This window comes from Pelodiscus sinensis, chromosome Z (genome assembly GCF_052426305.1).
Source record: "Pelodiscus sinensis isolate ZL-2025 chromosome Z, ASM5242630v1, whole genome shotgun sequence".
NCBI classification, from domain to species: Eukaryota; Metazoa; Chordata; order Testudines; family Trionychidae; genus Pelodiscus; species Pelodiscus sinensis.
The window spans coordinates 6692457-6715358 of NC_143085.1; the positions used below are offsets into that span (position 1 = coordinate 6692457).

The window sequence follows — 22902 nt, forward strand, 5'->3', positions numbered from 1 at the left end:
GTGACACCGGGGTGGGACACTGCCTCTCCACAAGCCACCACTAGAAGAAGGCTAGGGGGACACACACAGCAGTACTGCGCGGCACACAGCATGCCTGCCCTCTCCGGGCAGCATCTGCTCCCGGGGACAGAGCAGCGAGGTGCAGGAGCATCTGCCGCTCACACACACCTGCGCCCTCCAGTGGGCAGTGGTACAAGTCCTCTCCCTGTGGGGTGCCGCCACTGCTCAACCCGGTGGCACAGAGGGAAGCCCAGCCAACCTGTGGTCCCCCTCCTGCCCGCATGATCCTGGCCTGCCCAGCATCTTCACATGACTGCTTGTCTCTGGGGCAGACGGGTAGTGAGGATTCCCTCCCCTGCAGGAAAGGGCCCCCTGGCCAGAGCGCACAGGGCCTTGCGCCAAGCACATCGCCATCGTCTGAGCCGACAACGCTCGCTTGGCTCAGGGAGGAGGGCAAGGCTGGGATGTCTGACCGTCTCTCTTTATTCTCCACCGCCAGGCCAGCTGCGAGAGGGGGGCGGTCAACACCACCCGGGGCAGTTCCGAGGGACCCGCAGGCACTGGAGACCTAGGGATGACGTCCAGAGGGAGCACCTCACGGCACACTGTCCATAGAGCAGACCTTCGACCGCAGGCTTCAGGAAGACTTTCAGCTGCAGGGAGACAGCTAGCGGGAGAGGCTGGATCAGGGCCGCACCACGTGCGCGGCTGTGCCAGCCCTGGTCATCAGTATGTGGCCTGCACCTGCTCTCACTTCCGCACCTGCCCCTGATCCTTCCCCGGCTCCTCCTGCTTCTTCCCCAAGCCCATTCCCTCCCTGCCCTGTGGCCACCACACCCATGGTGCTGGGATCCCCAGAGCCAGGTACCACTACCAGCCTCATCCTTGAGCTGCTCCTCTCCCCTCCAAGGTTTTCATCCCCCCCCCCCATTCCCGCTCTTCTCCCCTCTCCCAGGTTCTTTCCCCAATCCCTCCCCAGTTATTTTGACCCCAGATTAAAACCATACAGAGTTTGTTTAACAAAAAAAAAGTCTGTTTGATTGTCTCTGCAGGGGATGAGTTGGGAGGAAAGGCAGAGAGGGGCTAGGCACAGACCCCTAGTGGGGAGGCCCTGGGAAGAGTAGCACTGGGGTCCTTGTAAGAAACTCTCCCTCAGGGCCTCCTGGTTGTGTACTGTGCCTTGATGGGCCTGCCAGAGGGCAGCCGTGCACAGCTGCTTGAAGGCCTTGCTGATGCGCTCAGCCTCTGCCCCCCTCCCTGGTAGAAATGTCTCCCCCTTCTGTTCACAAATATTGGGGTGCACACAACACACCGCCACCCTGTGTGGGATGTTCCGCTTCCTGACATCCAGCCAGGTCAGGAGGCATCTGGACCGCACTTTCAGATGCCTGAGAGTGGCCTCCACCACCATGCAGTCCCTGCTGAGCCAGAAATTGTTGTTACGTGGAGGGGTCAAGGTGGCTGGTGTAGGGCTTCATGAGCCAGAGCAAGAGAGGGTTGGCTGTGTTGCCCACCATGCACATGGGCATGTCCACGTCCCCGACCCTGATGGCGTGCGGGAAAAAGTTTAGGCGTGCAGCTTCCAGAACACGCGGGTGTCGTGCGCCTTCCCCCACCACTCAACATCGGTGTCCGAACACTGGCCCTAGTGGTGCATGACGGCCTGCAGGACCATCGAGAAGTATCCCTTCTAGTTGATGTAGAGAGATGCCCGGCGGTCAGGGGCCCGGATGCAGCTGTGGGTGCCATCAGTAATCCCCCCTCCCACATTTGGGGAAGCCCATGGCAGCAAAGCTGGCGACAATGGTGTCACGGATGACCTTGCACAGGAGGGTGGTGTTGATGGCCTGTACCACCTGGAGACAGACAAACAGAGGGTGGCCAGAGCCCTCAGGAGGCCCCCAAACCCAAATTCCCATTCTCCCCCACCCCACACACACATCCCAGGAGCAAACCTCCCCCTTACTCCGTCCCCTGGCAGGGCTTTGTGAGGGCAGGCCTGAAAACACCTCCCAGGGATGGGGCTTGTACCACCAGCATTCCCCCTATCCCAAGGGAACCCCATTCCAGCAGTCCACTCCCTTCCTGGGACACGAGCCTGAGCGCGCCGTATCTGCATGACCCCGGCCCCGACGGTTAATCTCCCTGCGCCAAACTAGTTCCCAACGGATCAATGGCTGTACGGCTTGGCGAGCTTCCACAGGGCGATGGCAACCTGCTTCTGGACGGAGTTGGCATGTCTCACGTGAGGGTCACAGAGCTCCAAAAAGGTGTCCTCCCTCCTCCGGAAATTCTGGCGCTACTGCTGGTCGCCCCCCTGTTCCATGACGAACCGGTCAGCACTGGTGTCCAGACGCCAGAAGTGGCCATGCACAGGGTGCAGGGGAGGGCGGGTGCGCTTCAGCAGCATGAACCGCACCTGCAGAGAGCAGAGGAGGGTCTTCAAGCAGAGCTGCGGGTTGGGATCCTGCAGGGCCTGGGAGGCAGCCTGCAGAAACTGCTGCATGAGTTGCTGCAATAGCCGTAGACTCCCCAGAGGCAGCTCCAGCTCCATGGCTAAAGAGCTGAGGTGTCTGCAAGGGCAACCGCAGCAGACAAGAGAAGAGGCTTTGCTGTCCCTCTAGGAGGTAATAGAGATGTAGCCGTGTTAGTCTGGTGTAGCTGAAACAAAAGAGAGGACTATGCAGTGCTTTAAAAACTAACAAGATGGTTTATTAGTTTTCGTGGGCCAGATCAAAATTGTGGAAGAGAAGTGGCATGGCCATATATACCAAAGGGATACAATCAAAAAAATGTGAACACATATAAAATTGACAAATCAGATTCTAGAACAAGGGTGGCCTTAAATGCGAGTTAGCGTCTAATCCATCCAATAGCTCAGTGCTATTTCCGTAAGCTTTGGGTGTGTAGATGCTCTGTTTTGAAATAAGCTGTTTTGGAATATTTCTTCTGAAACTGCCTATTCCAAAATAAACGTGCCGTGTAGACGTAGCCTTAGAGACAGAACACACATGTGCAGTAGGTGTAATTTCGGTTTGAGGTGGAGCGTTAAGAACAACAGGCCCCAACCTCTGAATATTTTGCAGAGACATGTAGCGGATCCACAAGCACCACACAACTTTGGAGTCGGTAAGAATTTAATCTTTGGTTCCTTGCTCTCTCTCTGGGAGGGGGCAGCTTGATATTTACATGGAGACAAATGCCGATTGTGGAGGCAGCCACATTTAATTTTAATTTAATTTAATTGTATTGTATTTCATTTCAAGAGCCACCCTGTTTTCTCCTTTCCTGGGGTGAGTTTGACCGATACTCCAGGTTTGGAGAAGGTGCATGGTGCCCTCTAGGGCCCACTGACAATACTGTGGAGAAACTTGAAAAACAACAAATAGTCCTGCACCACCTACCTTAGCCTATGTCTAGACTGCAGGCTTCTTTCGAAAGACGCTCTTTCGAAAGCATCTTTCGAAAGAGCCTCTTTCAAAAGATCGTGTCTAGACTGCAGGCGGATCTTTCGAAAGAGAAATCCACCTTTTCAAAAGAGAGCACCCAGCGGCCTCTTTACATTGAAGAACGCCTTCTTTCGAAAGAGGAACTTTCGAAGGAAGGCGTTCTTCCTCGTGAAACGAGGTTTACCGCCATCGAAAGAAAAGCCGCGTTCTTTCGAAATAATTTCGAAAGAACGCAGCTTGAGTCTGGACGCAGGGGAAGTTTTTTCGGGAAAAGGCTACTTTTCCCGAAAAACCCCCTGAGTCTGGACACGGCCTTAGAGACTAACAAAAAGCTCATCACCTAATAAACCATCTTGTTAGTCTTTAAAGTGCTACATAGTCCTGGTTTCTGTTTCAACAAAAATGTAGGTTGTTATCATGAGCTTTCGTGGGCACAGCCCACTTCTTCGGATGCATGGAGTTTAAGGAGTTGTGCATTTCCCCACCCCATCCAGCTGCTGAGACTTGTAGTGGCTAGTGCTCTGCATGAATGGCATTCATGGTCTGTTGGAAGAGTAAATCGTCGGCCCAGCAAACAGCTTTTCGGCTGCTTCAGTCCACTTCACCGTATCAGGACCCAGGGCTTTTATCAGATCTGTCAGGGGATTTGTTCTGGTGGCAAAATAGGGAACGAACCATCTATAATACCCCACCACACCCAGGAATGCTATTGGGCCGAGGCCAGTTCTGAATGGCCTCCAGCTTATTCACCTGGTGTTACGCCATTCCTCTTCCTACAATATAGCTGCAGTATTTCGCATTACCAAGTCCCAGGGCGCACTTGGCTGGGTTAGCCATAAGGCGGACCTGTCTTAGGGTATTCATCACCGCTTCCAGTTTTCTAGATGAGTCTCCCAATTGGGGTATGAATCATGATGTCGTTGAGGAATGCTGCCACGTAAGCCGCATAGGGGCATAGGAAGCTGTTCATGAGGCGTTGAAAGGTGGCACGAGCCCCATGTAGTCCGAAAGGGGGGACAGTATATTGAAATAAGTCCTCAGGTGTAGTACTGGAAGGGTTGTAGGATCAAAAACCATCCGGATACTCTCGCGTTGTCTTTGTTGTGCTGCATACGCTAAAGGTGTTCATGGTCCGGCAGAAGAGCCCATGTAGTCTGAAAGGGGGAACAGAATATTTAAATAAGATGTTCGGTGTAGAAAATGCAGATTTTTCTTTTACTTCTTTGCCCAAGGGAATCTGCCAATACCCCCTCATTAAATCTAGGGTTGTCAAAAAAGGGACGGTGCCCAAGCAGTCGTCTAACTCATCATTACGGGGTATAGGGTATGTATCAAACTAAGATATTTCATTCAACAGCTGAAAGTCATTCCAGAACCAAGTGGTACCATTGGGCTTTGGCACAGAAACACTTGAGCTACCCATTTCACTATGGGATAGCTCAATGATTCCCAACTCCAACATCCTCTCTACTTCAGCCATAACACCTTCCCTCTTTTCAGCAGGGACCCAATAGAGTCTCAGTGTAATTTTGACGCCAAGGTTTCTGGTAATGTGGTGATATACCTCAGTCCTTCAGCCTGGCTTAGTTGAAAACACATCCCGATGAGGTAATCAAGATGATCAACCAACACTCTTTTGGTGTGATGTCAGGAAAGGGGATATCTTGACTTGATCGTGTGAGGTATCTTCCTGGTTTGGAGAGTCCTGCTTGACCACACACACCTCTCTGGAATACCATGGTTTGAAGAGATTCATGTGACAAGCCTATTACTCTTTCCAGCATCCTGGCTGCCTTATGTTATAGCTGATTCTCCCCCATAGTTTCTACCAACTCACAATGCCCCTGCCATTGGACCAAAAGCTTGCGCTCTGCCCTGGGCACCACCACTATCACTCAATGCTCTGGCTGGAAATGTCAAACTCTTTTCTGGCAGTTGTAATGAGTTTGCTGGGCCTCCTGGGCCTTTCATGTGTTCCTGTACAATGGGAGGGACTCAGGCTATTTCCTCTCTCATCTGCAAGACGTGCTCACTTATGTTCTTCCCTGTATTAGGTTCTGCCTCCCAGAATTCTTCACCAATATCCAGGATGCCACGAGGGTGGTGTCCATATAATAGTTCAAAGGTGAGAATCCAGTAGATAGAGGCCTGAGGTACCTCCTGGCTAACGAACATCAGGGAAAGTAGCAGTGTATCCCAGTCCTTCCAATCTTGACGTACTAGTTTCTGTATCATAGCTTTGAGGGTTCGATTGAACCTTTCAACCAGTTCTTAGGGTGCGGACAGAGGTCCTTATGGTATGGCTACGGAGTAGACTGCAGAGGTCCTTGCTCAGTTTTGATGTAAATGGGGTTCCTTGGTCTGTCAATATATCTTTCAGTAGTCCCAACCAGGTAAAGATTTCTAATAATGCTTTCGCTATTGTTTTTGAGGATGTATTCCGCAGTGGTATAGCTTCGGGGTACCAGGTTGCGTAGTTTAAGATGACCAGGGTATACTGGTGACCTCACATCTTTTCTCTAAATGTCCTAGCAGGTCCATGGCAATATGCTCCAATGGGACTTCTATGACGGAGGGGCATGAACAGTGTTTGCACGTGGGTCCGACGGCTGTGCAGCTAAGAGTCAGGGCATGCTGTGCAATACCAGCGTACATCCTCATGTACTCCCAGCCAAAAGAACTTCTGTAGGATCTGTGCTAGGGTCTCTTACCCCGAGATCTCCCCCGTCCCCGTCCCCAAACAGATGACTGCGGGCAAGGCTTAATATGGCTTCCTGGTGCTTCTGAAGTACTATGAGCTGCTGTACCACCTTCCCTCTATGGAGGTGACCCAGGATAGGAGATCCTACTTCATGATGAAGTATGGTCCGGACCCCTGGGTTTTCCCTTTCACCAGGACTCTATTTCTGTCACCTCCTTCCTAATGTTGTCTTATCTGGGGTCTTCAGCTTGATCTTGTCCCCAAATGCAGGCCAACCTCTGACACTCCCTTCTCCAGGGAAGTTGCCTCTCTGGCTGCTGAGCTGGTCTGCCCACCAGAGCAGCCTTCTGGTTCTGGACTAGAATTCGGGTTCCCAGTGCCACGGTGGCCCTCCTTTTTGTTGTTGTTGTGGTTGTTTTTTCGTTTCCTTTCCTTTCACTTCCTCGTAGGGGTGGGGAACAAATCGGGGATGTTTTGGCAAAAATTGGAGGTTGACAATCTCTGGCAGCCACTTACTGCCTTCTTTTAGTTCACCTTCTTTTATGAGACAAGACAGGCCCAACAAAGAAACCAACAGAACACCACTGGCCATCACCTACAGTCCCCAGCTAAAAGCTCTCCAACGCATCATCAGTGATATATGACCCATCCTGGACAATGATTCCTCGCTCTCACAGACCTGGGGAGGCAGGCCAGTCCTTGCCTACAGGCAGCCCGCCAACCTGAAGCAAATTCTCACCAGCAACAACACACCGCACCACAGAAACTCAAACTCAGGAACCAGTCCCTGCAACAAACCTCGGTGCCAACTCTGCCCACATATCTGCACCAGCAACCCCATCACAGGACCTGACCACGTCAGCCGCACCATCACGGGCTCATTCACCTGCACATCTACCAATGTAATAGACGCCATCATGGGCCAGCAATGCCCCTCTGCCATATGCACTGGCCAAACCGGACAGTCCCAACGTAAAAGAATAAACGGACACAAATCAGATATCAGGAATGGTAACCTACAAAAACCCGTAAGAGAACTCTTCAGTCTCCTCGGACACACACTAGCAGATGTAAAAATAGCCATCCTGCAAGAAAGAAAGTTCAAAAACAGACTCCAAAGAGAAACTACAGAGCTACAATTCATTTGCGAATTTGATCCTATCAATTTAGGATTGAACAAAGACTGTGAATGGCTAGCCAACTACAAAAGCAGTTTCTCCTCTCTTGGTGTTCACACCTCCACATCAGCTGCTAGAAGCGGGCCACATCCTCCCTGACTGAATTGAACTCGTTATCGCTGGCCTTTCTCTTGATTGGTACTCCCTTCTTTTCATGTGCCTGTATATTTATACCTGCCTCAGATGGAAAGCAGCTGGGGAACATTTCAACTTGCCCGGGCACTCATTAATGGGTCTAAAAGTGTCTGTATTATTTCAAAGTAATTTCACAAGTCCTCTGGAGAGAGAAACGACAGAACTGGGTTTCATTTACAAGTTTTGACGCTTTGGATAGGCAGCTGCTTTCCACATACTAATGACATAAAATGCAAAGAATACTTATAGCCAACTCTATTTGCCTCATTTAGCATGGACACTCTAATTGACGGCATTTTCCTCTCCATTGCTTCCCTTCTCTTTCCTTCCCCATCCCCTCTCTCTCTGCTGTTTGCAAACTGGACTGCTTTACGCCATTCATCTGAAGAAGTGGGTTGTACCCATGAAAGCTCACGATCCCACCTATGTGTTTTGTTATTCTTTAAGGAGCTCCAGGACTATTTGCTATTTATTTAGGGTGGATTGTTCTACTAGAAAATACAACTGATTTCTTCTCCACTGTGTCTCGGTGGCACTCCATCTTATTCCTCTTAGCTATTGCTGATGTCGAGAGACGTTTTGTAGGTAGATGCTGTGCAACACAGTTAACCTTGTTAGTGAAACCAATTCTATTTTTTGTAACCACAGTATTCTCCCCGAGGGGAGGTGCACCGTTCCTGGAGGTACTGCAATACCAGGTCGATGCGTGGAGTGGATGGAGCAAGCTCCTATTCCATCTCCCTGTTCCAAAAATCCATTTAATATATAGTCCTCAGATAGAGGACGTATCAGATATTAAACTGATAAGAACAGATACTACACTTGATCTTAGCCAAAAGGCCGAGAAGCGATACCAATACGCTAAAAATCGAGGCAGCCCTCCCTGTCCGAGAGCTCTCCACATCACGACGAGGAGCTCCCGGACAGGGAGACAGGAAGACAGGGACCAAGCGCCGTCAACGAGACTTTGATCACTATGAATCTCTAAGTGACAATGCTCCCACCACATGACTCTAATCTAATAATTCAAAGTGAACTCAACACACAATTCTGCTCAAAAAAGTGAGAATTCGTTCAATCTGGTTCCTCTCGCTGCTGTTCCTGGTTGCTGACACAGACTCCTAAATTGCATAAACCAACCCACTTCCTGTGACGTAGTCTTTCACTGTTAACTCTTGCAGCAAAAGAAAATGTATGCAAGCTTGATCCGGGAGTGGCCAGAGCACAGCCCACAAGGCTCAGGTTGCTCTCTTACGCTTACAGTGAGGTTCCTGGAAACGCCCCCATACCTACCTCTAGGGGCTGAGCTTCAGAGGATAGCCGAGTTAGTCTGTTACAGAAACCCTATGTTCCAGTGTAATTCTCCCCCATTAACACAGGACCACAGAGTGCAGCACCCTGCCATGATGGTGCTGGTGGTGAGGTCATTGACTACCATATTGACTATTTATAGAACTCCCCAAGCGAGAAAACTGGGCCTTGTGTGCCTCCCACTCTTGCTATGAGTGGGGGAGGTGCAGCAATTAGCCTTTAATGTTAGGTGGGGTCTTCCAGAAAGCTGAGAGGCTCCAAGCTCTCTCTCCTGCTCTTTGTGCGGAAGGGTTGGGGTTCCTGCTAGTGGTGCTCGAGTGATTGGACCTGCATGCTTTGCCAATACCCTCTGCCTTGAGTTAGTTTACATGAAGAATCTGAACTCTGGCAGGGTATGCCCCATACATTAGGTATTGGAGGAAGAGTCCTGGGGTGTTTTTGCTGGGATATGAGCAGTAACTTTCTCTACATGCTGCACACTAATCACAATAAAAGGGCATTATTTACTGAACTCCGCTGCTTAACACTGCCTGGACTGAGATTTCTCATGCGAAGTCTGGCAAACAGTCTAGTTTCACCCCCATTTAACCCAGGCAACAACCTGCTCCAGGCACTTAGGGTAGGTCTACACAGCAACGTTGTTTTGGAATAACGGTCGTTATTTCAAAATAATAGAGCGAGCGTCTACACGGCAAGTGAGTTATTTCAACATTATTTCTAAACGACAGGCGGCTTCTTTCAGCGTTGGTAAACCTCATTCTGCGAGGAATAACGCCTCAGTGGAAATAGCTATTTTGAAGAAGGGGTGTGTAGTCAGGACAGCTGCAGTTATTTCAAAAGAAGGGGCCTCCAGCCCTTCCCAAGGTCTCCTGCTGGCCGCTCTGTCTCCACTCAGCCAAACTCTAGTGCCTCCTTCCACTGGAGCCCTTAAAACTGCAGCTTCAGGGGAAAGGGCTTGTGGCAGACAAGAGGCCCTGAGAGCCCTGAGCCACTCAGCTGCTGCCATTGCCTCAATGGTTAGAAAAATGAGCCAGTCTCCTGCTCCCAGCCAGCCCTCCACAGCTCCCAGGGAGTACGCCAGCACCCCCTGGAGCCTGCATAGGCCTGACGGAGGCACACGCCTCCCTAGTCTGGTGCAGAGATCCTGGATCTCATTGAGGTCTGGGGCAAGGAGGCAAACCTCCAGGATCCCCGTACCAAACCCAGGAATGCAGATGTCTATGCTGGATGGCTGAGCCCCTGGCCAACGAAGGCACAAGTGCACCCAGGAGCAGGTGCGGATGAAAGTGAAGGAGCTCCACCAGGCATACACCAGGGCCTGAGAGCGCAGCTTCCGCTCCAGGGCAGACCCCCACACCTGCCCTTTCTTCAGGAGCTGGACTGCATCCTAGGGGGCGGCGCAGTCCCCCACATAGCGGACTCAGGATGGTTGCCCTCCCAGGGGAAGGAAGAAGAGGAGCCGGATGAGATGAGCTCTGTCACCCTTTTGACTCACGGCCACTGTACACACAGGCTGCAGGAGGTGGGAGGTGAGGAACTGGGCACACTCCTGGCTTGGCCTGTGCACATGAGAGCATGTGGGTGCAGGTGGCACGACACTCCAGGGCGCACAGCCCCAGAAGGCTGCACCAGAGGACCCCTCCCCACAGGGTGTCTGGAGAGGCCTGCCATACTCGTGACACCGGGGTGGGACACTGCCTCTCCACAAGCCACCACTAGAAGAAGGCTAGGGGGACACACACAGCAGTACTGCGCGGCACACAGCATGCCTGCCCTCTCCGGGCAGCATCTGCTCCCGGGGACAGAGCAGCGAGGTGCAGGAGCATCTGCCGCTCACACACACCTGCGCCCTCCAGTGGGCAGTGGTACAAGTCCTCTCCCTGTGGGGTGCCGCCACTGCTCAACCCGGTGGCACAGAGGGAAGCCCAGCCAACCTGTGGTCCCCCCTCCTGCCTGCATGATCCTGGCCTGCCCAGCATCTTCACATGACTGCTTGTCTCTGGGGCAGACGGGTAGTGAGGATTCCCTCCCCTGCAGGAAAGGGCCCCCTGGCCAGAGCGCACAGGGCCTTGCGCCAAGCACATCGCCATCGTCTGAGCCGACAACGCTCGCTTGGCTCAGGGAGGAGGGCAAGGCTGGGATGTCTGACCGTCTCTCTTTATTCTCCACCGCCAGGCCAGCTGCGAGAGGGGGGCGGTCAACACCACCCGGGGCAGTTCCGAGGGACCCGCAGGCACTGGAGACCTAGGGATGACGTCCAGAGGGAGCACCTCACGGCACACTGTCCATAGAGCAGACCTTCGACCGCAGGCTTCAGGAAGACTTTCAGCTGCAGGGAGACAGCTAGCGGGAGAGGCTGGATCAGGGCCGCACCACGTGCGCGGCTGTGCCAGCCCTGGTCATCAGTATGTGGCCTGCACCTGCTCTCACTTCCGCACCTGCCCCTGATCCTTCCCCGGCTCCTCCTGCTTCTTCCCCAAGCCCATTCCCTCCCTGCCCTGTGGCCACCACACCCATGGTGCTGGGATCCCCAGAGCCAGGTACCACTACCAGCCTCATCCTTGAGCTGCTCCTCTCCCCTCCAAGGTTTTCATCCCCCCCCCCCATTCCCGCTCTTCTCCCCTCTCCCAGGTTCTTTCCCCAATCCCTCCCCAGTTATTTTGACCCCAGATTAAAACCATACAGAGTTTGTTTAACAAAAAAAAGTCTGTTTGATTGTCTCTGCAGGGGATGAGTTGGGAGGAAAGGCAGAGAGGGGCTAGGCACAGACCCCTAGTGGGGAGGCCCTGGGAAGAGTAGCACTGGGGTCCTTGTAAGAAACTCTCCCTCAGGGCCTCCTGGTTGTGTACTGTGCCTTGATGGGCCTGCCAGAGGGCAGCCGTGCACAGCTGCTTGAAGGCCTTGCTGATGCGCTCAGCCTCTGCCCCCCTCCCTGGTAGAAATGTCTCCCCCTTCTGTTCACAAATATTGGGGTGCACACAACACACCGCCACCCTGTGTGGGATGTTCCGCTTCCTGACATCCAGCCAGGTCAGGAGGCATCTGGACCGCACTTTCAGATGCCTGAAAGTGGCCTCCACCACCATGCAGTCCCTGCTGAGCCAGAAATTGTTGTTACGTGGAGGGGTCAAGGTGGCTGGTGTAGGGCTTCATGAGCCAGAGCAAGAGAGGGTTGGCTGTGTTGCCCACCATGCACATGGGCATGTCCACGTCCCCGACCCTGATGGCGTGCGGGAAAAAGTTTAGGCGTGCAGCTTCCAGAACACGCGGGTGTCGTGCGCCTTCCCCCACCACTCAACATCGGTGTCCGAACACTGGCCCTAGTGGTGCATGACGGCCTGCAGGACCATCGAGAAGTATCCCTTCTAGTTGATGTAGAGAGATGCCCGGCGGTCAGGGGCCCGGATGCAGCTGTGGGTGCCATCAGTAATCCCCCCTCCCACATTTGGGGAAGCCCATGGCAGCAAAGCTGGCGACAATGGTGTCACGGATGACCTTGCACAGGAGGGTGGTGTTGATGGCCTGTACCACCTGGAGACAGACAAACAGAGGGTGGCCAGAGCCCTCAGGAGGCCCCCAAACCCAAATTCCCATTCTCCCCCACCCCACACACACATCCCAGGAGCAAACCTCCCCCTTACTCCGTCCCCTGGCAGGGCTTTGTGAGGGCAGGCCTGAAAACACCTCCCAGGGATGGGGCTTGTACCACCAGCATTCCCCCTATCCCAAGGGAACCCCATTCCAGAGTCCACTCCCTTCCTGGGACACGAGCCTGAGCGCGCCGTATCTGCATGACCCCGGCCCCGACTGTTAATCTCCCTGCGCCAAACTAGTTCCCAACGGATCAATGGCTGTACGGCTTGGCGAGCTTGCACAGGGCGATGGCAACCTGCTTCTGGACGGAGTTGGCATGTCTCACGTGAGGGTCACAGAGCTCCAAAAAGGTGTCCTCCCTCCTCCGGAAATTCTGGCGCTACTGCTGGTCGCCCCCCTGTTCCATGACGAACCGGTCAGCACTGGTGTCCAGACGCCAGAAGTGGCCATGCACAGGGTGCAGGGGAGGGCGGGTGCGCTTCAGCAGCATGAACCGCACCTGCAGAGAGCAGAGGAGGGTCTTCAAGCAGAGCTGCGGGTTGGGATCCCGCAGGGCCTGGGAGGCAGCCTGCAGAAACTGCTGCATGAGTTGCTGCAATAGCCGTAGACTCCCCAGAGGCAGCTCCAGCTCCATGGCTAAAGAGCTGAGGTGTCTGCAAGGGCAACCGCAGCAGACAAGAGAAGAGGCTTTGCTGTCCCTCTAGGAGGTAATAGAGATGTAGCCGTGTTAGGCTGGTGTAGCTGAAACAAAAGAGAGGACTATGCAGTGCTTTAAAAACTAACAAGATGGTTTATTAGTTTTCGTGGGCCAGATCAAAATTGTGGAAGAGAAGTGGCATGGCCATATATACCAAAGGGATACAATCAAAAAAATGTGAACACATATAAAATTGACAAATCAGATTCTAGAACAAGGGTGGCCTTAAATGCGAGTTAGCGTCTAATCCATCCAATAGCTCAGTGCTATTTCCGTAAGCTTTGGGTGTGTAGATGCTCTGTTTTGAAATAAGCTGTTTTGGAATATTTCTTCTGAAACTGCCTATTCCAAAATAAACGTGCCGTGTAGACGTAGCCTTAGAGACAGAACACACATGTGCAGTAGGTGTAATTTCGGTTTGAGGTGGAGCGTTAAGAACAACAGGCCCCAACCTCTGAATATTTTGCAGAGACATGTAGCGGATCCACAAGCACCACACAACTTTGGAGTCGGTAAGAATTTAATCTTTGGTTCCTTGCTCTCTCTCTGGGAGGGGGCAGCTTGATATTTACATGGAGACAAATGCCGATTGTGGAGGCAGCCACATTTAATTTTAATTTAATTTAATTGTATTGTATTTCATTTCAAGAGCCACCCTGTTTTCTCCTTTCCTGGGGTGAGTTTGACCGATACTCCAGGTTTGGAGAAGGTGCATGGTGCCCTCTAGGGCCCACTGACAATACTGTGGAGAAACTTGAAAAACAACAAATAGTCCTGCAACACCTATCTTAGAGACTAACAAAAAGCTCATCACCTAATAAACCATCTTGTTAGTCTTTAAAGTGCTACATAGTCCTGGTTTCTGTTTCAACAAAAATGTAGGTTGTTATCATGAGCTTTCGTGGGCACAGCCCACTTCTTCGGATGCATGGAGTTTAAGGAGTTGTGCATTTCCCCACCCCATCCAGCTGCTGAGACTTGTAGTGGCTAGTGCTCTGCATGAATGGCATTCATGGTCTGTTGGAAGAGTAAATCGTCGGCCCAGCAAACAGCTTTTCGGCTGCTTCAGTCCACTTCACCGTATCAGGACCCAGGGCTTTTATCAGATCTGTCAGGGGACTTGTTCTGGTGGCAAAATAGGGAACGAACCATCTATAATACCCCACCATACCCAGGAATGCTATTGGGCCGAGGCCAGTTCTGAATGGCCTCCAGCTTATTCACCTGGTGTTACGCCATTCCTCTTCCTACAATATAGCTGCAGTATTTCGCATTACCAAGTCCCAGGGCGCACTTGGCTGGGTTAGCCATAAGGCGGACCTGTCTTAGGGTATTCATCACCGCTTCCAGTTTTCTAGATGAGTCTCCCAATTGGGGTATGAATCATGATGTTGTTGAGGAATGCTGCCACGTAACCCGCATAGGGGCATAGGAAGCTGTTCATGAGGTGTTGAAAGGTGGCACGAGCCCCATGTAGTCCGAAAGGGGGGACAGTATATTGAAATAAGTCCTCAGCTGTAGTACTGGAAGGGTTGTAGGATCAAATACCATCCGGATACTCTCGCGTCGTCTTTGTTGTGCTGCATACGCTAAAGGTGTTCATGGTCCGGCAGAAGAGCCCATGTAGTCTGAAAGGGGGAACAGAATATTTAAATAAGACGTTCGGTGTAGAAAATGCAGATTTTTCTTTTGCTTCTTTGCCCCAGGGAATCTGCCAATACCCCCTCATTAAATCTAGGGTTGTCAAAAAAGGGACGGTGCCCAAGCAGTCGTCTAACTCATCATTACGGGGTATAGGGTATGTGTCAAACTAGGATATTTCATTCAACAGCTGAAAGTCATTCCAGAACCAAGTGGTACCATTGGGCTTTGGCACAGAAACAATTGAGCTACCCCTTTCACTATGGGATAGCTCAATGAATCCCAACTCCAACATCCTCTCTACTTCAGCCATAACACCTTCCCTCTTTTCAGCAGGGACCCAATAGAGTCTCAGTGTAATTTTGACGCCAAGGTTTCTGGTAATGTGGTGATATACCTCAGTCCTTCAGCCTGGCTTAGTTGAAAACACATCCCGATGAGGTAATCAAGATGATCAACCAACACTCTTTTGGTGTGATGTCAGGAAAGGGGATATCTTGACTTGATCGTGTGAGGTATCTTCCTGGTTTGGAGAGTCCTGCTTGACCACACACACCTCTCTGGAATACCATGGTTTGAAGAGATTCATGTGACAAGCCTATTACTCTTTCCAGCATCCTGGCTGCCTTATGTTATAGCTGATTCTCCCCCATAGTTTCTACCAACTCATAATGCCCCTGCCATTGGGCCAAAAGCTTGCTCTCTGCCCTGGGCACCACCACTATTACTCAATGCTTTGGCTGGAAAAGTCAAACTCTTCCCTGGCAGTTGTAATGAGTTTGCTGGGCCTCCTGGGCCTTTCATGTGTTCCTGTACAATGGGAGGGACTCAGGCTATTTCCTCTCTCATCTGCAAGACATGCTCACTTATGTTCTTCCCTGTATTAGGTTCTGCCTCCCAGAATTCTTCACCAATATCCAGGATGCCTCGAGGGTGGTGTCCATATAATAGTTCAAAGGTGAGAATCCAGTAGATAGAGGCCTGAGGTACCTCCTGGCTAACGAACATCAGGGAAAGTAGCAGTGTATCCCAGTCCTTCCAATCTTGACGTACTAGTTTCTGTATCATAGCTTTGAGGGTTCGATTGAACCTTTCAACCAGTCCTTAGGGTTCGGACACAGGTCCTTATGGTATGGCTACAGAGGTATGGTATGGTATGCAGAGGTTCTTGCTCAGTTTTGATGTAAATGGGGTTCCTTGGTCTGTCAATATATCTTTCAGTAGTCCCAACCAGGTAAAGATTTCTAATAATGCTTTCGCTATTGTTTTTGAGGATGTATTCCGCAGTGGTATAGCTTCGGGGTACCAGGTTGCGTAGTTTAAGATGACCAGGGTATACTGGTGACCTCACATCTTTTCTCTAAATGTCCTAGCAGGTCCATGGCAATATGCTCCAATGGGACTTCTATGACGGAGGGGCATGAACGGTGTTTGCACGTGGGTCCGACGGCTGTGCAGCTAAGAGTCAGGGCATGCTGTGCAATACCAGCGTACATCCTCATGTACTCCCAGCCAAAAGACCTTCTGTAGGATCTGTGCTTGGGTCTCTTACCCCGAGATCTCCCCCGCCCCCTTCCCCAAACAGATGACTGCGGGCAAGGCTTAATATGGCTTCCTGGTGCTTCTGAAGTACTATGAGCTGCTGTACCACCTTCCCTCTATGGAGGTGACCCAGGATAGGAGATCCTACTTCATGATGAAGTATGGTCCGGACCCCTGGGTTTTCCCTTTCACCAGGACTCTATTTCTGTCACCTCCTTCCTAATGTTGTCTTATCTGGGGTCTTCAGCTTGATCTTGTCCCCAAATTTTTCCTCACTGGGCCAATTAGCCCAAATTCTCGTGAACTAGTTTCTGCTGCCTCTATCTGATCCGAGGTATTAAATGCAGGCCAACCTCTGACACTCCCTTCTCCAGGGAAGTCGCCTCTCTGGCTGCTGAGCTGGTCTGCCCACCAGAGCAGCCTTCTGGTTCTGGGCTAGAATTCGGGTTCCCAGTGCCATGGTGGCCCTCCTTTTTGTTGTTGTTGTGGTTGTTTTTTCGTTTCCTTTCCTTTCACTTCCTCGTAGGGGTGGGGAACAAATCGGGGATGTTTTGGCAAAAATTGGAGGTTGACAATCTCTGGCAGCCACTTACTGCCTTCTTTTAGTTCACCTTCTTTTATGAGACAAGACAGGCCCAACAAAGAAACCAACAGAACACCACTGGCCATCACCTACAGTCCCCAGCTAAAAGCTCTCCAACGCATCATCAGTGATATATGACCCATCCTGGACAATGATTCCTCGCTCTCACAGACCTGGGGAGGCAGGCCAGTCCTTGCCTACAGGCAACCCGCCAACCTGAAGCAAATTCTCACCAGCAACTACACACCGCACCACAGAAACTCTAACTCAGGAACCAGTCCCTGCAACAAACCTCGGTGCCAACTCTGCCCACATATCTGCACCAGCAACCCCATCACAGGACCTGACCACGTCAGCCGCACCATCACGGGCTCATTCACCTGCACATCTACCAATGTAATAGACGCCATCATGGGCCAGCAACGCCCCTCTGCCATATGCACTGGCCAAACCGGACAGTCCCAACGTAAAAGAATAAACGGACACAAATCAGATATCAGGAATGGTAACCTACAAAAACCCGTAAGAGAACTCTTCAGTCTCCTCGGAAACACACTAGCAGATGTAAAAATAGCCATCCTGCAAGAAAGAAAGTTCAAAAACAGACTCCAAAGAGAAACTACAGAGCTACAATTCATTTGCGAATTTGATCCTATCAATTTAGGATTGAACAAAGACTGTGAATGGCTAGCCAACTACAAAAGCAGTTTCTCCTCTCTTGGTGTTCACACCTCCACATCAGCTGCTAGAAGCGGGCCACATCCTCCCTGACTGAATTGAACTCGTTATCGCTGGCCTTTCTCTTGATTGGTACTCCCTTCTTTTCATGTGCCTGTATATTAATACCTGCCTCAGATGGAAAGCAGCTGGGGAACATTTCAACTTGCCCGGGCACTCATTAATGGGTCTAAAAGTGTCTGTATTATTTCAAAGTAATTTCACAAGTCCTCTGGAGAGAGAAACGACAGAACTGGGTTTCATTTACAAGTTTTGACGCTTTGGATAGGCAGCTGCTTTCCACATACTAATGACATAAAATGCAAAGAATACTTATAGCCAACTCTATTTGCCTCATTTAGCATGGACACTCTAATTGACAGCATTTTTCTCTCCATTGCTTCCCTTCTCTTTCCTTCCCCATCCCCTCTCTCTCTGCTGTTTGCAAACTGGACTGCTTTACGCCATTCATCTGAAGAAGTGGGTTGTACCCATGAAAGCTCACGATCCCACCTACGTGTTTTGTTATTCTTTAAGGAGCTCCAGGACTATTTGCTATTTATTTAGGGTGGATTGTCTACTAGAAAATACAACTGATTTCTTCTCCACTGTGTCTCGGTGGCACTCCATCTTATTCCTCTTAGCTATTGCTGATGTCGAGAGACGTTTTGTAGGTAGATGCTGTGCAACACAGTTAACCTTGTTAGTGAAACCAATTCTATTTTTTGTAACCACAGTATTCTCCCCGAGGGGAGGTGCACCGTTCCTGGAGGTACTGCAATACCAGGTCGATGCGTGGAGTGGATGGAGCAAGCTCCTATTCCATCTCCCTGTTCCAAAAATCCATTTAATATATAGTCCTCAGATAGAGGACGTATCAGATATTAAACTGATAAGAACAGATTGACGTTTATTTAGAGAATTTTTAAAGACAAACAATACATAAATTATGATAGACAATTTTGAGTAACAAGTAGGACTGAGAGAATGGGTACATCCGGTAGCCGGCTTGAGGTACGGTGGTAGGGGGGATCTATGCCCTGGGGGCCTGGGTTTATGGCCCGTGGTGGGGCGTTTGGGCCCCCCCCGGGGGGGCCCGTTGGTGGGATGCCTTCCTCCTTTGGAACGATGACTTAGGCCTTTCGTTGAGGGGTGCAAAGAGTAGTTAGTTCCTGAGGGAGGGGGAGGCTTGGGGCGGGGGGGTTTGGAGCGTGGCTAGTTAGAAGCCCAAAGTGAATGGAAACAAGGGGGTGTGGGGCCCCGGATGTAGACGGCCAATGGGGTGGTTATCTGGGTAGCGGATGGGGGTTTGGTGGCGGTGCTCATTCTGGGGTTGAACTGGTAGTTTAAGTGGGTTGGATTTGGATATGGGTTCGGTAGGGTGAGCATCGCACCATTGGTTGGATTGTGGGGGCGTACGCAGGGTCAGTGTGCCTGGGAGTGAATGCGGGGATCATGGGACCAATTGAGTGGGCTGTCCGTTGTGGGAGGGCAAGCGTGCCTGGTTTACGACTTGGAGTCGGGTGAAGGTTCTAGTGGTCTAAATTTTGGGGAGCGGGAGGGGAGGTACAATTCAATCATACATACATACATACTTAAACCTACACAGTCACACTCGCAGTTATTCCTCCATATGTACGGGACAGGAGTTGGATAGTGGAATGGCCTAGGGGGGTAGGGTAGGGGGGTTAGTAGGGGCGGGGAGTCTAGTGGTTGGGGGGGTACTGACACACCCATATTAATCAGACCTATGCCTATGCCCCGGGTGTAATCCACGATCTGCTCCTGGTTCTGTGTTGAGAATGTGTAAGCATAAGCATAGTAGACCTTCAGTTCCCCGAATTCCGTGTCCCTTGGCTTCCCTTATTACCGTATCCTGGTCCCCGTTGTTGCTCCCGCCTGGAGGGGGGTAGGAGACCCCCCTGAGCAAGTAAATGGTGGATAAGTTGAAAGTGGAGAGAAATGACCGACCAGGCGGGGCAGGATACGGGCCCAGGATCGGCGCCGAGAGACGAAGCACAAGGGTTAAGAGGTTGGTTACCAGGGGAGTATTTCCGGAGACAGGAGTGGGTCCCACGGCGTCCTCTTCAGCTGCATCCGTGTCCTCTTGGTCAGGACGTGTTACACACCCGGGTTTTTTTTTTTTTTTTTTATAATGTATATATTAGGTATTAGTAGGGGAAGTTAGGGTAGGGATGGAGGTAGTGGCAGAGTTATGGGGGGCGGGGGGCGTAGAGGGGTGAGGGAGGTTGCTGGACCTAGACAATTGGACTCACTCAACAACTACATGCACACGGGGGAGGGTGGAGGGGGGGGATGGTGGCACACATTGCTATTCTAATTGGGCCTTGGGGTTCAGGTGGGCTGTGGTTCTGGGGGTTGGAATTGGCGGTGGCCAGTGACATGTTCGATGTAAATGTCTCTGGACCACCGGATAGTGTCTGACACCATCAGGCGGCGCATCAGGTTAGCGTATTTTTTCCCGATGTTACACGCCTCCAGGGTTGCCTCATTTTTGGGGTCCCAGGAGCCCAGCGCCCCCACTAGCAGGACGTAGAGGTCCACCGTGTAACCTTGCGCCCGTAAAGTGTCCACCAGCCCGGAGTATTTTACGATTTTTCTTAAGCGGGCCGCTTGGAGTGCAGCTGGCCGGTTCTCGAAGGGGACCGACACCTCGATCATTGTGATTTTCTTAGTTTCTTCTTGAGTAATCACAATGTCCGGATGGAGGGAGCAGTTTGACCCTGGGATGACGGCGTCCTCGAGCACCGTGCCAAGTGTTGGGGGGAGCGCCTTCACTATACGGGCTTGGATAGCGTTGTGGCGTAGTTTCCAGGCTGTTGAGTGGGTCGTGCAACCGCAGAGGACGTGGAGAAGGGTCTCGTCGTAGTTACCGCACCGCCTGCAGCGTTTATCCCGGTTCCCATGGCGAATGGCCGCGTTGAGGGGGACGCAGTTGAGGCGCGCTCTATGGATGAAGCGCCAGTCTGCGAAGCGGGTGAAGTTGCCTCGTTGCATGAAATGGTTGCTGGCGTCCCACCGGCTGCTCACTTCAAAGACCCTGCCCTGGTCCGGTTTTTGTTTTAGATTGTGTATGTAGTGGCGGCGCAGGGACGTCTTGAGCAGTCTTTCGATGAATTTCCTGGTTTGTGGGGTGATGGTGGTGCGTCTTTCTGAGCCGATGTGGGGGATGACAAAGCCAAGAGTGGATCGGGCCTCATCCCAGCTCCAGTGGCAGCCGAGTCGCTTCTTGAGACGGCGAGTGGCTACACGGGCGCGGGACCAGAGGGAGGAGAGGTCGCCTCCTTCCCTTCCAAACTCTGCCTCCAGTGATCCGCTGAGGTATGTTGCTATGTCTTGTTGGGTGGGGTTCCTGGTGATGCGCCGGCGGACACCCGGGGCATAGGCATAGGTCTGATTAATATGGGTGTGTCAGTACCCCCCCAACCACTAGACTCCCCGCCCCTACTAACCCCCCTATCCTACCCCCCTAGGCCATTCCACTATCCAACTCCTGTCCCGTACATATGGAGGAATAACTGCGAGTGTGACTGTGTAGGTTTAAGTATGTATGTATGTATGATTGAATTGTACCTCCCCTCCCGCTCCCCAAAATTTAGACCACTAGAACCTTCACCCGACTCCAAGTCGTAAACCAGGCACGCTTGCCCTCCCACAACGGACAGCCCACTCAATTGGTCCCATGATCCCCGCATTCACTCCCAGGCACACTGACCCTGCGTACGCCCCCACAATCCAACCAATGGTGCGATGCTCACCCTACCGAACCCATATCCAAATCCAACCCACTTAAACTACCAGTTCAACCCCAGAATGAGCACCGCCACCAAACCCCCATCCGCTACCCAGATAACCACCCCATTGGCCGTCTACATCCGGGGCCCCAAACCCCACTACACTTGATCTTAGCCAAAAGGCCGAGAAGCGATACCAATACGCTAAAAATCGAGGCAGCCCTCCCTGTCCGAGAGCTCTCCACATCACGACGAGGAGCTCCCGGACAGGGAGACAGGAAGACAGGGACCAAGCGCCGTCAACGAGACTTTGATCACTATGAATCTCTAAGTGACAATGCCCCCGCCACATGACTCTAATCTAATAATTCAAAGTGAACTCAACACACAATTCTGTTCAAAAAAGTGAGAATTCGTTCAATCTGGTTCCTCTCGCTGCTGTTCCTGGTTGCTGACACAGACTCCTAAATTGCATAAACCAACCCACTTCCTGTGACGTAGTCTTTCACTGTTAACTCTTGCAGCAAAAGAAAATGTATGCAAGCTTGATCCGGGAGCGGCCAGAGCACAGCCCACAAGGCTCAGGTTGCTCTCTTACGCTTACAGTGAGGTTCCTGGAAACGCCCCCATACCTACCTCTAGGGGCTGAGCTTCAGGGGATAGCCGAGTTAGTCTGTTACAGAAACCCTATGTTCCAGCGTAATTCTCCCCCATTAACACAGGACCACAGAGTGCAGCACCCTGCCATGATGGTGCTGGTGGTGAGGTCATTGGCTACCATATTGACTATTTATAGAACTCCCCAAGCGAGAAAACTGGGCCTTGTGTGCCTCCCACTCTTGCTATGAGTGGGGGAGGTGCAGCAATTAGCCTTTAATGTTAGGTGGGGTCTTCCAGAAAGCTGAGAGGCTCCAAGCTCTCTCTCCTGCTCTTTGTGCGGAAGGGTTGGGGTTCCTGCTAGTGGTGCTCGAGTGATTGGACCTGCATGCTTTGCCAATACCCTCTGCCTTGAGTTAGTTTACATGAAGAATCTGAACTCTGGCAGGGTATGCCCCATACATTAGGTATTGGAGGAAGAGTCCTGGGGTGTTTTTGCTGGGATATGAGCAGTAACTTTCTCTACATGCTGCACACTAATCACAATAAAAGGGCATTATTTACTGAACTCCGCTGCTTAACACTGCCTGGACTGAGATTTCTCATGCGAAGTCTGGCAAACAGTCTAGTTTCACCCCCATTTAACCCCAGCAACAACCTGCTCCAGGCACTTAGGGTAGGTCTACACAGCAACGTTGTTTTGGAATAACGGTCGTTATTTCAAAATAATAGAGCGAGCGTCTACACGGCAAGTGAGTTATTTCAACATTATTTCTAAACGACAGGCGGCTTCTTTCAGCGTTGGTAAACCTCATTCTGCGAGGAATAACGCCTCAGTGGAAATAGCTATTTTGAAGAAGGGGTGTGTAGTCAGGACAGCTGCAGTTATTTCAAAAGAAGGGGCCTCCAGCCCTTCCCAAGGTCTCCTGCTGGCCGCTCTGTCTCCACTCAGCCAAACTCTAGTGCCTCCTTCCACTGGAGCCCTTAAAACTGCAGCTTCAG

The 22902-nt window shown here is 51.5% G+C and overlaps 2 non-coding genes across 2 annotated transcripts; both read right to left on the minus strand.

Annotated features, from left to right (window-relative positions):
* Positions 1 to 8124: 8124 nt before the first annotated feature.
* LOC142818536 (U2 spliceosomal RNA) lies at positions 8125 to 8315 on the minus strand. The gene has a single exon (XR_012896043.1). It is a non-coding gene; the product is annotated as a U2 spliceosomal RNA (small nuclear RNA).
* Positions 8316 to 18298: 9983 nt separating this feature from the next.
* On the minus strand, positions 18299 to 18484 carry LOC149520653 (U2 spliceosomal RNA). Its single transcript, XR_016348395.1, has one exon. It is a non-coding gene; the product is annotated as a U2 spliceosomal RNA (small nuclear RNA).
* Positions 18485 to 22902: the final 4418 nt, after the last annotated feature.